Raw genomic sequence first — 14377 nt, forward strand, 5'->3', positions numbered from 1 at the left:
AACTCCTGCTCTGCAGGTGCAGTGAGGTGATGCAAGGTGGATAAAATAACTGCTGAGTGCTGAAATTGCTCTGCAGAGAGAAGAGTGAGGAATGAGGGGTAATTGCTGAGTGAGGAGGAGAGAAGGATAAGAACTTGTTGGGTTACTAGCTGCTCCAGCGCCACTGAGGTCAGAGACATCCTTTGGTGCCCAAAGGAGCTCTTGGGAAAGGCAGGGAGGATTGCAGCAACTGTTGCCTTGCAGATGGAGCTGCACTCCCCTGTCAGTGTGAGAAGGGTGGGGTGGGAGTTTTGGTGCACCCTTGCTTGCAGAGGTCTCAGCTGCAGTCTCCCTCTGGCTGTCTTTCCAGTCTCACTGGGAAGAGCTGCCCTTCCTGCTGAAGGTCAGTGGGGTTAATTGTTAGTTTGCTGGATGCGGTGATGTGAGGATGTCCCAGTGGTGAAGAAAAAGCTCCCAAGGTCCCCTCCATGCAGTTTTCCTCCTTGTCACCTGAGGACACAGCGTACGCCTGGCCCCTGCTGTCAGTCACCAGTCCACAGCCAGTGCAAGCTCTTTCCATGGAGCTGTGCCTGGTATTATGTCCTGACTTGCTGGCAGCAGCTGTCTCTCCTGCCTTGTCCTGGGAGCCCTTTTGGGGCAGTCCTGCTCTAGGGGGAGCTCTGTGTTGGACCCAGCCACAGCACCCTGCTGCCCATGCTGCACCTTGCTCCCAGATCAGAGTGACTCCACTCCTGGCACCCGACCCAGCTCTGAACTTCCCCCGTTCCAGTTCAAATGCAGCACTTGGGCTGAAATGCTGAAACAGCACCAGCTCCCCAGCCCTCTGTAGCAAGCCATGTGCTTATTTATTTATTTAGCTTCTTTTTGTTGTAAGGACCAGATGCTCCTTTCTCCGGAGAGGAGCTGTCAGCCCTGACGGACGCCTGTTATAGCTGAGCAGAGAGCGAGTGTGCTATTCCTGGAGAGAATTAATGCCAGGGATATTAACCATCTGCCCTATTAAAAGGGAAGATTGCCTCGCTTGCCCCTTGCCTACCCTCAGTGTGCAGTGGCAGCCACCTTGTTCCTGGGCGGGCAGATGTGGCACTGAGTGCTCCTGTGAAGGAAAAGTTCTCATTAAGGAGGAAGAGAGGGCACAACACGTGGGAGGGGCTGGGGCTAATTTAATTTGTTTCCAATTTCCTTAACCCGGTAATTGGATTCTGATTTATTGAATATGCCTGAGGAATGCTGCGGATGATGCACCATTAGCCAAGCATTAGAGTAGCCACGGAGGAAATGGAGCTGCCGGCAGGTCTGGGGGAGGCAGGCACTGATGGAGAGGATGGAGGAGGGAGAAGGATCTGGGATTGGTGGTTGAGGGAGAGAGGAAGGTGCAGAGCTGAGCCCTCCCTGGAAAAATAATCCTTACTTACAACACAGGTGTCCTGGGAGCTGCTGCAGGTGATGGTCAGGCCTTGCCGTGCAGCCTGGAAGCTGGTCTTGAACTGTGCAGCAGAAATGTGTGGGAAAGCATGGATAAGCATGACCTGCTCTCGGAGCAGGGAGAAGTTGCTGGTGGCTGTGCAAGAACATGTAAAGGGAGTCACCATGGGGTTGACTAGATGCCCTCCTGTGAATGGAAGAGCAGGGTTGTGTGGATCAGGCTGTTGTGGGAGAAGGGACACCTGCAGTGCTCCAGCTGCATATCTGCTGTGTTTAGAGGCTTGGTTTCAATGGAAAACTTGGATTAAACTGCTAGGAGTGAACCCAGAGATTTGGGCCTCAATTCTACTCCACCTGACTTTGAGGCAATTCAGGACCCCACACTCAGGGTTGCCACTGTGCCAAGAGGCTCCTGCCCAGCTTGTGCAAGGGTTTTGGAAGCTTTGGAGAAGGTCTCATCCATCATTTCAGCTCCTTGCCATTGATAAGCAACTTCTCCCTCAGCCTCTCGGTGAGGTGTTGTGCTCTGCTTTGTGACAAGGTTTCCAGTGTGTTGGCTCTCCATCCTTTTTGCCTGTGGATGATGTGTGACAGCACTGAGATGGACCTTCAGACCATGGTAATGCCCAGAGACATTGGATGCTAATCCTAGGGACTGGGATATGGGAATGCTGCTCCTCACAGCTTCTCTGTGGGGTGTTTTTCATTAGGATGGTTGCAGAAAGTTTCCTGGTGTTTTCTCTGCTAATCCAGCCAAGCATATGGACTTGCCTGCGATAGCTGAATGTACAAAATCTGGCAAGGGCTGAGCAAGCAAGCTCCTTGCCAGGAGGTCATGGAGAGGGCAAATACTTTCAATGGGATGGGATGTGGCACTGACAGCCAGTTGCTTAGCAATGTTTGCTGGATTGATTTTGTTTTTAAATTGCAGCTAGTGGAATAGTTTCAGATGGAGAGGAATTGCAGTGTTCCAAGAAATTGGAGCAGGAGAAAACGTGGTGGCTCTCTTTGTCTGCCTCTGGCTAGTGCAGGGCTATGAACTTCAGCTTGGTTTGGGGGGGATTTCAGCCAGGGAGCTGTCGTGCTTTCTGAGGACTACTTTGTGTCACCTGGCCTGGGAGATTTCACAGCTGGACTGTAGCTCCTGGTGGCCTTCTTGTGTTTCCCTGCATTGCTGGTTGCACATTGACTAAGCTCTTTGTTGAAGATTGCCATGCAAGATGTTTTCCATCACCATCTGTATGGCAGATTTTCTCTGTCAAGTGGGCAGTTTGCCTTCTCTCTCTCTTTGAGTGACCACATTCACACCTCCCTTGGGAGGGGACATTGCTGATAACAGACTATTGAATGTCACTGCATGACTGATAAGAACTACAGCATCGCATTGGGAGATGCTCCACCCAGAGGGAGGAGCCAAGCATTGCTACCCAGATACAATCCAGAGGTTTTTGAGACACCAGCACTCCTTTCTCCATGGGATTCCCCAGAGGAACAGCAGCTGCCTCTTCTTCCACTGGATCTTCAGAGGAAGAATACATCCTTCTCTACAGATTCCCCTTGCTCCAACAGAACCACCCCTGACACTGCAGGAGGGCTGCAGCCACATTTCCAATGGGACTGCTGCCAACACCCCACAGGGTGTCAGGTTGGGTTCTGACTCTGTCAGTGTTGTTCTAGTGCACTGCACTGTTTATTTTATCCTTTTATTTTTTTTCCTTTCCCTATTAAAGAACTGTTATTTCCTGCTCCCATATTTTTGCCTGGGAGCCCCTTAATTTAAAATTTATAGCAATTCGGAGGGGTGGGGAGGGTGTATATTTCCCATTTCAGGAGAGACTCCTGCCTTCCTTAGCAGACTCCTGTCTTTCCAAACCAAGACACCCTTGGACCACATAAAGGGCTGCCTTTCTCCGAGGAGGACACCTTGGATGCCCCTGTGGTGCTGCACCCCATCTTCCCTAAAACTCAAGGTTAAAACATCCCTGTGATTGCATCGGCACACCGGACCTGGAGCTTGGTGGTTATCCAGACTGTGCACAGCCAGCTCATTCCTCTGGAGTGGGTGGCTAGTCTCCCTCCACCAGGATAGCCACATGCACTGGGAATTACCTCATCCCCACCTCCCACAACTCCCACCAGCACGCTGCGGGACCGCAGCGGCAGCGAATGAGTCAGTGCCGGGGGAGAGGAGCGGAGCTTTCCAGCACTGCTCAGCCTCTCGGAACGCCGGCAGGAGCCGGGACGAGTCGCCCCCAGCCAGAAGATTTCATCCTGATGGCTCCTGGGCTCTTTCCATCTGTGGCAGACAGCTCCTGGGGAGGCTGGTGCTCGCCACGCCAGTGCTCCATATGCTGCTTGGGCTGCCCTCCGCCTCGCCGTGCCCCACTGGCTCTGATGGATGCGTGGATGCTGTTGTGGCTGCCAGGCTCGCTGGGACCGGCCTGGGCGGGGGGTTGTGCTGGCTGAGGGGGGAAATCGGGGATAAGGAGAGGAGATGAGAGGTGAGAGCCTCCAGCAGACTTCTCCAGCTGCTGCAAATCACGTCAGCCAGATTCAGGCATCTCCCAGCGTCTGTTTTCCTCTGCTTGTTTTGCTTCTTACTTCAGCAGTGCATGTTTAGTAGTGCTGTCTCAAGAGCTGATAAAGCAAGAAGGCCAAGGATGGAGCCCTCTCAAATTCTAGCACAAGACTGCATTTTTGAAGTTCCCTCCTTCCCCGAATCTCAAGTGCTTTACAAGAGGTCCTACCTACCCAACTGAAGTTTAATTTTGCAGCTGCTTAGGGGTGTGTTTGTGTGTGTGTGAGACAGAGAAAGCAGCTGCTAAGATCAAGTTGTGATTGAAACACGAGGCTGGCAGGGATGCTGCAGGCACGAAGATCAGGTGTTGCATTATCTGCTGAAGGTGAGAGCATCCTGGCAGCCCAGAAGCCAGATCCTGCCTCCTAGAAAACCTCTGCCGTTATAGTCCTGTTCTCTTTGAGAGCAACAGCACACACTCTTAAGATTTCCTCCAGGTTTCTTCTCTTAAATCCCTGTGCTAAGCCAGCTGGAGAGTGTCCCCTGGGTAGGATGGCAGCTTAGGACTGGTTGCTCCCCTCATATGGACAGTTTTTGGAGGGATGGGAAGATGCAGGTGATGCCTGTGAGGTTTCCCTAAGGTAGAGAGCTGCTGTCTTGTATTCTCAAGGTCCAGAAATGCCAGGATTTCAGCCCTCAAGCAGGAGCATTACACACTGCAGTGGTGTTTTGACCCATTAATTTCAGCTTGCATCCCAAGCGTGCAGAGCTTGCACATTTCACATCACAGTGGTTGGGGCGGGCAAAATTACCTGACTGTGCTGAGTGTGGGCATGACTGGAAAGAACAGGTGGTCCTGAGGGTCACCTCTGCTGGGTGTGGTACCTGTGGGCACCTGGGGCTGAGCATGGCTCTCTGCCCTTCCCTGTGTCCCTCTTGGGCATGGCTGGCACATGGCATGTTGGCATCCCTGGGCAGATGGCAAGAGGGCAGCTGTGGCACCTGCAGGCTTTGGGGTGGCTCTGGTTTTGGATGAGTTGGTGATTGCCACCCAGCAGTGGCTCTGGTTTTGGATGAGTTGGTGATTGCCACCCAGCAGTGGCGAGCACTGACAATGTGGTGATGTCTTCTTGGGAATGAGGAGTCGAAGGGGAGAAAAGCTGGCAGCATTGCCTTTGGTTTGGCATGTTTATGATGCCCTTGGACTTCTCACATTGCCTTGTCTTCTTCCAGCTTCCTTTCCCCACCAGACCAAAACCACTTTGAGGTTGTTCATGAGGTGAACACTGGGTCTCAGCAGCCAGTAATGTGGTTTTTGCCCCACACAGGAATTTAAGCATTTTACCTTTCTTTCCTGGTTTCTTGAGAGTCCCCAAAGGAGGAACTTAATGTCTGGAGACCAACACGTATGGAAAAGCCCAGGCACGACAGAGTGGGGGCTCTGCTCTGCTGTCCTCAGTGATACCTGAACATTAGACCTGCAGAAGCAGGTATGTCCTTAGGGTCCCTAGCAGGTGACCAAACCCACTTTGAATTTGAGGGAGGGTTTGTAGGGACCTAGATGGACCTTGCACAGTTGAGAGCAAAACCAAACCCATAGATTTTTGAGGTCTCCTGTTATCTTTCACTTTGCTGACTCCACACATTTATTACTTTGGCCTCTGGACTGTAGCTGGGCTAATCCACTTTCCTGTGTAATGCAGACTAAGTCCTGGGGGATTATTATTTTTAAAATGTGCTTGCTCAAGCAGTGTCTCATGAGTTGCTGGCTTAGGGGGTGCTGTGTGGTAGAGCCTGGGCAAGAGGTGGTGTGGGCAGGGGTGCATGTGCTCGTGGTCTCCCTGTGCCTGGTGCTGCTGGGAGCATCTCCTTGGGGCAGATGTGAGCAGAGGAGCCTTGAGTGCAGGGCAGATGGATGGACCCTGCCCGTGAGTTTGGATGAAGGAGGGAGCCAGGTGAGGAGGATGGGAGAGGGAGTGTGACGGTGTTCACAGGGGTTCTTGGATGAGGGAGGAGACGAGGATCTGACTCCATGTTTCAGAAGGCTTGATTTATTATTTTATGATATATATTATATTAAAACTATACTAAAAGAATGGAAGAAAAGGTTTCATCAGAAGGCCAGCTAAGAATAGAATAGGAAAGAATGATAACAAAGGTTAGTGGCTCAGCTCTCTGTCCGAGCCAGCTGACTGTGATTATTGGCCATTAATTACAAACAGCCAACAAGGGCTAATCACAGATGCACCTGTTGCATTCCACAGCAGCAGATAATCAATGTTTACATTTTGTTCCTGAGGCCTCTGAGCTTCTCAGGAGGAAAAATCCTAAGGAAAGGATTTTTCATAAAAGTTGTCTGTGACAAGGGACTGCTCAGGGATGCTGCGACATCTCTGGACGTGGCAGTGGTGAGGGCTGGAGGAGGTGTCCTGGTGTGGCCAAGTGTCTGTGCTGCTGGCTCTGCTCTCTCCTGTACCCTCTTGTGTGGATGCTCCCCCATTAGAAGGGTGGCAGCACCCTGTGTGAGCTTGGGGTGCTGGGTGTGAGAGGGTCCAGGTTCCTTCTTGCCTTTGGGGCTCTTCATTCGCTGCTGGGTGGCTGTCAGCAATGGCCTGAGGAGTTTTTCTGTCGCTTGATTTATTGTTCCAGCTGTTACTCTCTTTTCTGGGCAGAGCCAGGATATTTGTCATTTCATTGCAAAATAAGATTTATCACATTTCAGCGAAATCCTGTATGTGTGAGGGCTGTCCAGATCTTTTGTCTGCAAAGCATTTTGGGGCTGAAACAGCTGGGTAATATGAGATCTGGGATACCCCTGCCTTTGGTCTTGGTCTCCTTATTTCTAGTGACAGCAAGAGCAGAGCACGACCCTGCAGGTGAGCAGGTACACAAATCAGTGGCAGAAAACACATTTTACACAAAAGTATTTCTGTTAGGAAACGACATTATTGCTTTTTTCCCTTGGACACCAGACCCCAAGAGGTTAGTTCTCAGTGCTGTGTTTTTCCATCATCTCCCTAGGCTGAGATCTCTCAGGATAAATATATGAGAACAATCCTTTAAGCAAAGTAGGCTGGCTTTTCCCTTTGGGATAAACTAGAACTGCCTGCATTGGTGAAGGTCTTGGTTGTGCCCTTGATCAGATGGCTTTTGTGGCCTAAATCTGAAACTTTCATGCTTATGTGGAGTGCTCACCTCACATAGTGACATTTGCATTTGGTCTTCTGGGTGAATTTGGACTCAAAACTGCAAGGGGGTTTGAGGAACCATTGTGTGATCAAAACACAGAGAGATTGTTTTCAGGTAGCACAGAGAACAAGGAGTATTGAGGTTGGCAATTCTTGGCAGCTAAGCAAGGAGAGCAAGACAGCTATTAATCAGAAACTGGCACTTCATGAAATCATAGAATAATTTGGGCTGGAAGAGACCACAGGAGGTCTCTGATCCAGCCTCCTGCTCCAAGGTGGGTCAGCTCTGTAATCAGCCCAGGTTTGTCTCAATGCAGAAAGCAATGAGCCCACTGGGACTCCTGCCTGTTAGACTTGCCCCAGCATTTTGTAAAAGCTGATGTAATTTAAAAACCCTGGTTGCAGCGTGTGGAGTTGGTAGTTTTTTCCCCCCAGCTTCCTGTGTTTGTGAAACAACTTTGAAGTTGCTTGAGGTGGTGCTCATCACTTTTGGGTTATTTTAACTACCATGCTCATGGATCTTCTCTGGCTTAACACTGCAAGCCTTTGCCAACAGTGGGGTTGAGACAGGCTTGAGAAAACTTGGTCAAAGACAAAAATCCCATGGAGTGTCCACTCCATTACGTTGCTTGAAAGTGAACAAAAGTATTCACTGGACCGTTTTAGCCCTGCAGAAATGCAGTATTTGGTGTTTTCCTGCTTCTACTGGAGCTGGTGTCTGGTACATGTTGGAATACCTGCACTGAGGTGCCTCTTTCTGATATTTGCACCTTCTGTTTGTGGAGAGCTCATGCAGAAGAAGTGTGATGGGTCTCTGTGGGAGCTGCAAACTGAGCTGGACACGCACAATCCTGGGAAACAGCTGGGGGGTGTCCAAGTCCCCATACTGGAGCATCTGTGGCCACCCCAGTGTCTGTGACATTTGCTGCCCACGTTTTTTCTGGTGGAGGTGGAGGGCTCAGCTGAGCTGATGGGTTCTGAGGCAGGGACTGGTGGCTTCAGGGGACAAAAACAGATGAATCCCCTGATCTTTTTTCAAATCTCTTTCTACATAATGTACTCTTTTGAAGCCTTCTGGGTTTGGTGGTTTTTTGAATGTGGTAGGGGAAGAAGGAGTAGATGAGAAGGGTCTGCATGAAATGGGATTGTTGTGGGTTTGAGCACGGAGAGAAGTTGCATTTCCTGGGGATGGCTGCCCATGTCTGAGCTGGGATCTCTCCTTGGCCAGCACTCCTGGCTAGAGCATCATCCCAGCATTCTCTTGTCCTGAAGAGCCCATTCTTCCTTCCTTGGATGTGATAGGGCTTCTGCCATTGCCCATGTTGGATCTTCCTGTGCCTTTCCAGGGAGCTGGTGTGCTTCCTGGGCATCATGGACACCCAAACCACTCCAGACTTCCATGGAAAGGAGAGAAGCTTTCAGGCACTGAGATCCCAATCCAAACCCAGGTGCCTGAGGCAGCCTATGGTACTGCCCTGTGCCCTCCAAGCCCTGCCTAATCCCTCCCTGGAGCTGGAGATGCTGGGTTGGCTTGCTCAGCATTGCCTCCTTGGCAGGGACACGGGGTCATTGTCACCACCCCAGGAAAACAAGCTCCTGCCTCCCTCTTGGTTTCAGAGGTGCTGTGTCCTCCTCACCTTGGCAGTGTGGTGGCTCCCCTCAGGCTTTTGGAGCACAGCTCAGCTGATCCCAGGTTGTGAATCGTGCCCTGGAGTCATGGGCTCTGGATGCTGGCTGTCACCAAGGGGCAGGAGCTGAGGTGGAGGGAGATGCTGCAGTTTTGTGTCTTGAGGGGCTGCCTAGAGAAAAGGCAGGCTGAGGAGCTTTCATTAAAAATGGTTCTGGGAAGGAATGCTGGGCCTGGGGGAGGCTGCTGTTGCTCCAGGAGCAGGGTTGGTTGTGTTTTGGTTGTGTCTGCTGTAGGGAGGTGGCAGATGTGACAGCACCTTTTCTGCAGTGGTGAATTTTCAGTGCTATTCGTCCCCTCTTCTTTTTCTTGCATGAGCAGGATGAGGGTAACTTGAGAATCAGCTGAGGAGTGAGCCAGGCTCTCTGAGGAGCTGATGGAAGTGTATGGGCAGGTGTTTGGGATGCAGGAGGAGGTGCCAGTTAGGTGGTTATGTTACTCTTTTTGTTTTTTTTTTTTTTTTCTGGAGGGCAAAGCTACTTCCATGTGAATGGGCTGTGCAAGGAGTGTGAGTTATGGCACTTTGCACAGCAAACAGAAACCATTCCTGAGCTGTATTCTTGGCTGAAAGACGTCTGCAGGCCCGAGGGGATTGGCAGGGTGGGTCTGGGGGGGTCTGTAGGGACTCAGTGTCTTGGGGCCTGGCTGCAGGCAGTGGGGATGACTGCACTGTTCAGCAAATATCCTGGTATAATGCTGCATTTCTTACTGCTGGGTTTTGTTCATCCAAGTTGTCCCTCCTCCCAGCCCCTCAGTGCCTTGCTGGGTGGGAAAAGCCTGCATGGGACAGGCATCCTCCCAAAGACAATCTGAGGGGCTCACAGGGGAGCGTGCACAGCTTCCATCCCAGATGTTCTTTCCCTGAAGAATACCTTTATTTTGTATTCCTTGCCAAAAATTGCAGTTTCAGAGAGGTGAAAAAAAGCTGAGAACCTCCCTCTCCCCTCCCTCCCCCCCACATAGTGATGTATTTCTTTCCCCTAAGTCATTTTGGCTTTGTTTCCCTATGAGACAGTTTTGATTTCATTTTGAAAATTCCCCACCCGGCCACTGCATTTTGCCAAGAAAAACTGCACACACAAACCAGTTCTGGGTCGATTTGAAATGACCCTTCCCTCATCCTTTTTCAGTCCCTCCATTTCCCCTGCTTGCATCCCAGCCCTGTGGAGAGATGTTGTGCATTGTACTGAGGATTTCTGTGCAGGCACTGGGGGAGCCTCCTCCTGCACAGAGTCCCTGTGGGAATTTACTTCAGTCATTGGTTCCCCCATGAGAACAGGTTTGGTTTGGGATGGAAGAATCAGGAGAGCCCATGGGATTTCCCTTTTGTTGTGCAGAGTGGGGTGCTGGAGCAATAAGGGAAGAGAGTGCCTGGGGAGAAGGGATTGGGACTGGTGCTCCAGTGTCAGTGTTCTTGGCTGGGTCACAGTGCCTTGGTTTTTTAAAGCATCCTTGCACCAGAGGGCGTGGAATGGACCAGAAGAATGTGTACAGCCTTTGAAGAGAGGGGTTTGCCTCTGTAATATCCTGTGCCAGGTTGGTTTGTGTTGAGGAGTACCTGCTGGTGAGATGCACTGTTAGCCCAGAGTTGAGCTGCTGTCTGTCCATCAATACCACGTGTGTCTCTCTCCAGCCTCTTGCTCAATCCCTTGGGAAATGGCAGAGCTGCTGCTGCCAGGGCTAATTATTCCTCGAGACAGAAGACATTTGATAAAATATTAACCTTTTTCAAAAACAGAGCCCCAGTTAATTAGCTCCACTTTTGTGACACACTCACCCAGAGATAAAAGCTCGTTCCCCAGATATCTGTCTGTGGAGCAATGATCTTTCTGCATGTCCCTGTCACCATGGGGGACACAGAGGAGTGGAGGAGTGAGAGCTGGGAATTTAATAAAAGACAGTGACCTGCCAGTCACTGTGCCCTGAGGACAAACTGCTCCATTTCAAGGTGAGCAGTGCCTGGGGAGAGGCACTGCTGCTTTTGTTCAAGAGCCAGGAGCTGGAAACAGAGTGGGTGGTGGGATCCACCTTGCTGCCCACACCTGGGCTGTGTCTGTGTTGTCAGTGCCACATCTCTGGAGCTGGAGTTTGGGGGCTATGTGGGTAGGTAGGGCTCAGTAGAGCTGAGTGAATAACAGTGTTTCAGTTCTTTGGTTATTTAAGAGAAAGAAAAGCCAGGAGATGGCAATTTCAGGATAAACCAAAAGCAAAGCTGTTGGTGAATCTAAAAGTAAAAAGGCAGGAAAACTTAGAGCCAAAGAGATCTGTTTTTCTCATCCTGAAAAGGGAAAATTTTCATTTAGATCTCAAATGTTTTTGACATTTGAGTCATCTAAAAATGACAAGCTGTATTTAAAAGCAAGTGATTTTGAGTATCAGATGAAAAGTACACACTGGGCTCCTGAGGAACAAGCGATGTGCTGGAGTGGAGGTGATGCTGCACCATGCGTTGGTGGGTGCAGGAACCACTGGTGGGAGGCATCACGGCACCAGGGAGAGGCTTCTTGCCAGGGATGGAGGGAGGGATGGGGGTCTCTGACACACCAGGACTGACTGCAGACCCAGCCATGGCCCTCAGGGTGGCTGTGCCAGCATCAGTTTGTGGTATTTTCTGGGGTCCCCATTGTAGGGAGGACATGATGAATCTGACTCCATGTTCTTAGAAGGCTAATTTATTATTTTATGATCTATATTATATTAAAGAATACTATACTAAAACTATACTAAAGAATAGAGAAAGCCTTCTGTCTGTATTGTAAAAGATGATAATGAAAACTCGTGACTCTCTTCTCAGTCTTGACACAGCCTGACTATGATTGGTCATTAAGTCAAAACAATTCACGTGAAGCCAACGAAACAATGACCAGTTGGTAAACAATGTCCAAACCACATTCCAAAGCAGCAAAACACAGGAGGTACAAATCAGATAATTAATGTTTTCCTTTTTCCCTGAGGCTTCTCAGCTTCCCAGGAGAAGAAATCCTGGCGAAGGGGTTTTTCAGATAATATGACAGTGGCATCAGTCAGTCCATGGGGTCACAGGATTTCCTTTTAAAACTCCAGGTGCCTCCTTCCTGCAATGGACTGATCCTGGTGTTTTTCTAGGGAAGAGAAACCCTTGCCTGTCTCGGTGGCCTTCAGGGGCTGCACCCACCTGAATCACACCAAGGCCCAGTGATGATTTCGTGGTGGCCATCCCTACATCACCAAGTGCTTCAGCATTCCCAGGGTGTCATTGATCATCCTCTGCTAGAACCATCCTCTGCCTTTGACTTCTGTAACATATTGACCACTTGTCTTATGGTTATTATGTGCCATCGATTACTTTGATAACTTGCTCCGAGTAATTCTGACAGAATGAAGTTGTTTGTTTAACTCTCGTGCTTGTCTCGCTATTTCTATTGACCTAATACGTGTATGTAGGCTGAAATCAAAGTCAGGTATTAGTAAATAATGGAACTAATTCTCCAAGACTCGCTTCTGATGATAATTTAGGCCATGAGACAGTTTCTTCCATCTTCTTGTTTGGTTTTTTCTTCTAGCCAGCACCTTAAGTTCCTAGTCCATCAGCTGCAGCAAAAGGGCATTTTGTTTTGGGGCCATTTGGGTGGATTTCTGCTTTGAGCACTGCAGATCCCTACATGCTGGAAGTGTTTTTGAGCTGTCACAGCGTGGAGCTGGGTTTGTGCTTCCCCAGCTGTGACTGTGGAGATGTTGTGAGGATGGGGACTTTCTCAGCTTTGATTTGCCATGTGATGCCAGGAAACTCTCTGGTCAGAAAGCATCCTCCCTAAGGAATCTTTACATCCAGGGTGCTAACCATCTGAAATGTAATTTCAGGTTTTCCTGGCTTCTGAAGGTCTTTAATAATGGATTGGTGGTTGTCCATGAAGGCGCAATGTACCAGATTTTGCTTTTACTTCCACTAAGTGAAAAACTCTGCCCTCAGCTCTGGTATTCCAGTAAAACTGGCATCAGTTTAAAATTCTACTGAATTGTACTGGTTTTGCTTTCTTCTATTCACTTTTGTTGGCTCAGTTTTTCTTTTTTGCCTCAGTTCTGAGCAAGGAAGGTTGGAGGGAGTCAAGAAGCAAGACAGACCCTGAGTCTGTGTGGAGGGCCCTAGAAGTCTGAATTATTCATGAGCTGCTTTGAAAATCAAGACACACAATCTGGTTTAACTTGTTTTTAAAGGCAGCCATGCTATTCTTTCCTTCCTTCTTAGTAAATTCTCTTTCTTTTCCCCTCTCCTTTTCTGAAGACAAAAACACAGCAAATTTATAATGAATTATAAATGCATCTTCTCATCAGTTTTGAGGTTCACAGGCAGCAGCACGTCATGTGCACAGAAGGTTATTTTTGCCTTCTTGCATTTCCCCATTTCTTCAAATTTAGTTGTTTGATTAATTTTTTAGATACCTATCTTGCAGGGAGAAGAAAGAAAGAGACTGAAAGAGGCAGCAAGTTAGAGGAAATATTAATTGCATGCTAGCCAAATCCAGCACTGCTTCAGGTTCCAGAGGCTGTGTAGAAAAATGTATTTCTTGGTCAACCCAAGGAGACTGATCTCAGGTCAGCCAGTGGTTAAGCTGCACCAATTTGCAGGACTCTACTCTTTTGTGCATTTTCTAGTATTTTTGTGGGGAAGGAGCAGACTTGGACAGGTTCCTCTGGACATCTAATCTACAGCCAGAGCTGGTTCACAGCCCCAGCAGATTTTTCCTCAGGGCCTTCTTTGCAATTTTATCAAATTACATCTAGTTCAAACCTGCTGAATAATTCCTTGTGAGGAACCACCAGTGAGTATTTGTTGCAGATGTGCCTCCTTACCCTTGCTGAAGCTCTTGTACACCCTGAAGTCATCTGCTCAACCAGGGATTCCTCTCTTTGGACCACCATTGTTTCTCCCAGCCCGACAGCGTCTGTTGCACACCTCCGTAGTGATTTTTCAGCCCCTTTTTGGGAATGCAAATCTGAGGCACATGCCAGTCCAGCACAGAGAAATCCTTCTGACCTTTCTCAAGGGTATATTTTCACCTTGGCAAGCCAAACTTGAGCTGGCATTCCGTGCAATCATGTGGCACTGCCAGCTGATATCTGACTCTGCGTCCTTTCTTCTTTCCTTCTGGCATGGCTGCTTTCCTTCTGCTGAGCCTTCCAGCTGTGTTTCCAGCCTCTCTTTGCTCTAGGCCTTTGCTCTGGTGTTTCTGTAGCACCAACCTGCCCACAGCCATGGCCAGCCCGAGGTGGACCTGCAGGACCAGAGGGTCTGGAGCTAGTGGCAATTCCTGCCGCCGCTGGTTTTCCTGTTGTGCTGTGACAGTCACATCTGTGCTCTGAGCTGCCACCTCCACACTCAGATTGTGTCCTGGTGGAGCTTAGAGGCAACACCAGAGGGAATCCCAGAGCTTTCTCAGTATGTCTTTGTGCCAAAGCTGACCCCACATGCAGGATGTGCCAGCAGCAATTGTCTCACTGCTCACAGCTGTGCTCTGGGTGCCATGGTGGTGCTGGGGCTGCACAGGCCATGGCCAGCCCTCTGTTTGGCAGCTTCTTCCT

General features: G+C 49.6%; 1 protein-coding gene across 8 annotated transcripts in view; it reads left to right on the forward strand.

Moving 5' to 3' along the window:
* Positions 1-14377, forward strand: part of GALNT14 (polypeptide N-acetylgalactosaminyltransferase 14) — a 108164-nt gene that overhangs the window by 36630 nt on the left and 57157 nt on the right. The gene's annotated exons all lie outside the window — the stretch shown is intronic.

This window comes from Zonotrichia leucophrys, chromosome 3 (genome assembly GCF_028769735.1).
Source record: "Zonotrichia leucophrys gambelii isolate GWCS_2022_RI chromosome 3, RI_Zleu_2.0, whole genome shotgun sequence".
Lineage (NCBI taxonomy): Eukaryota > Metazoa > Chordata > Aves > Passeriformes > Passerellidae > Zonotrichia > Zonotrichia leucophrys.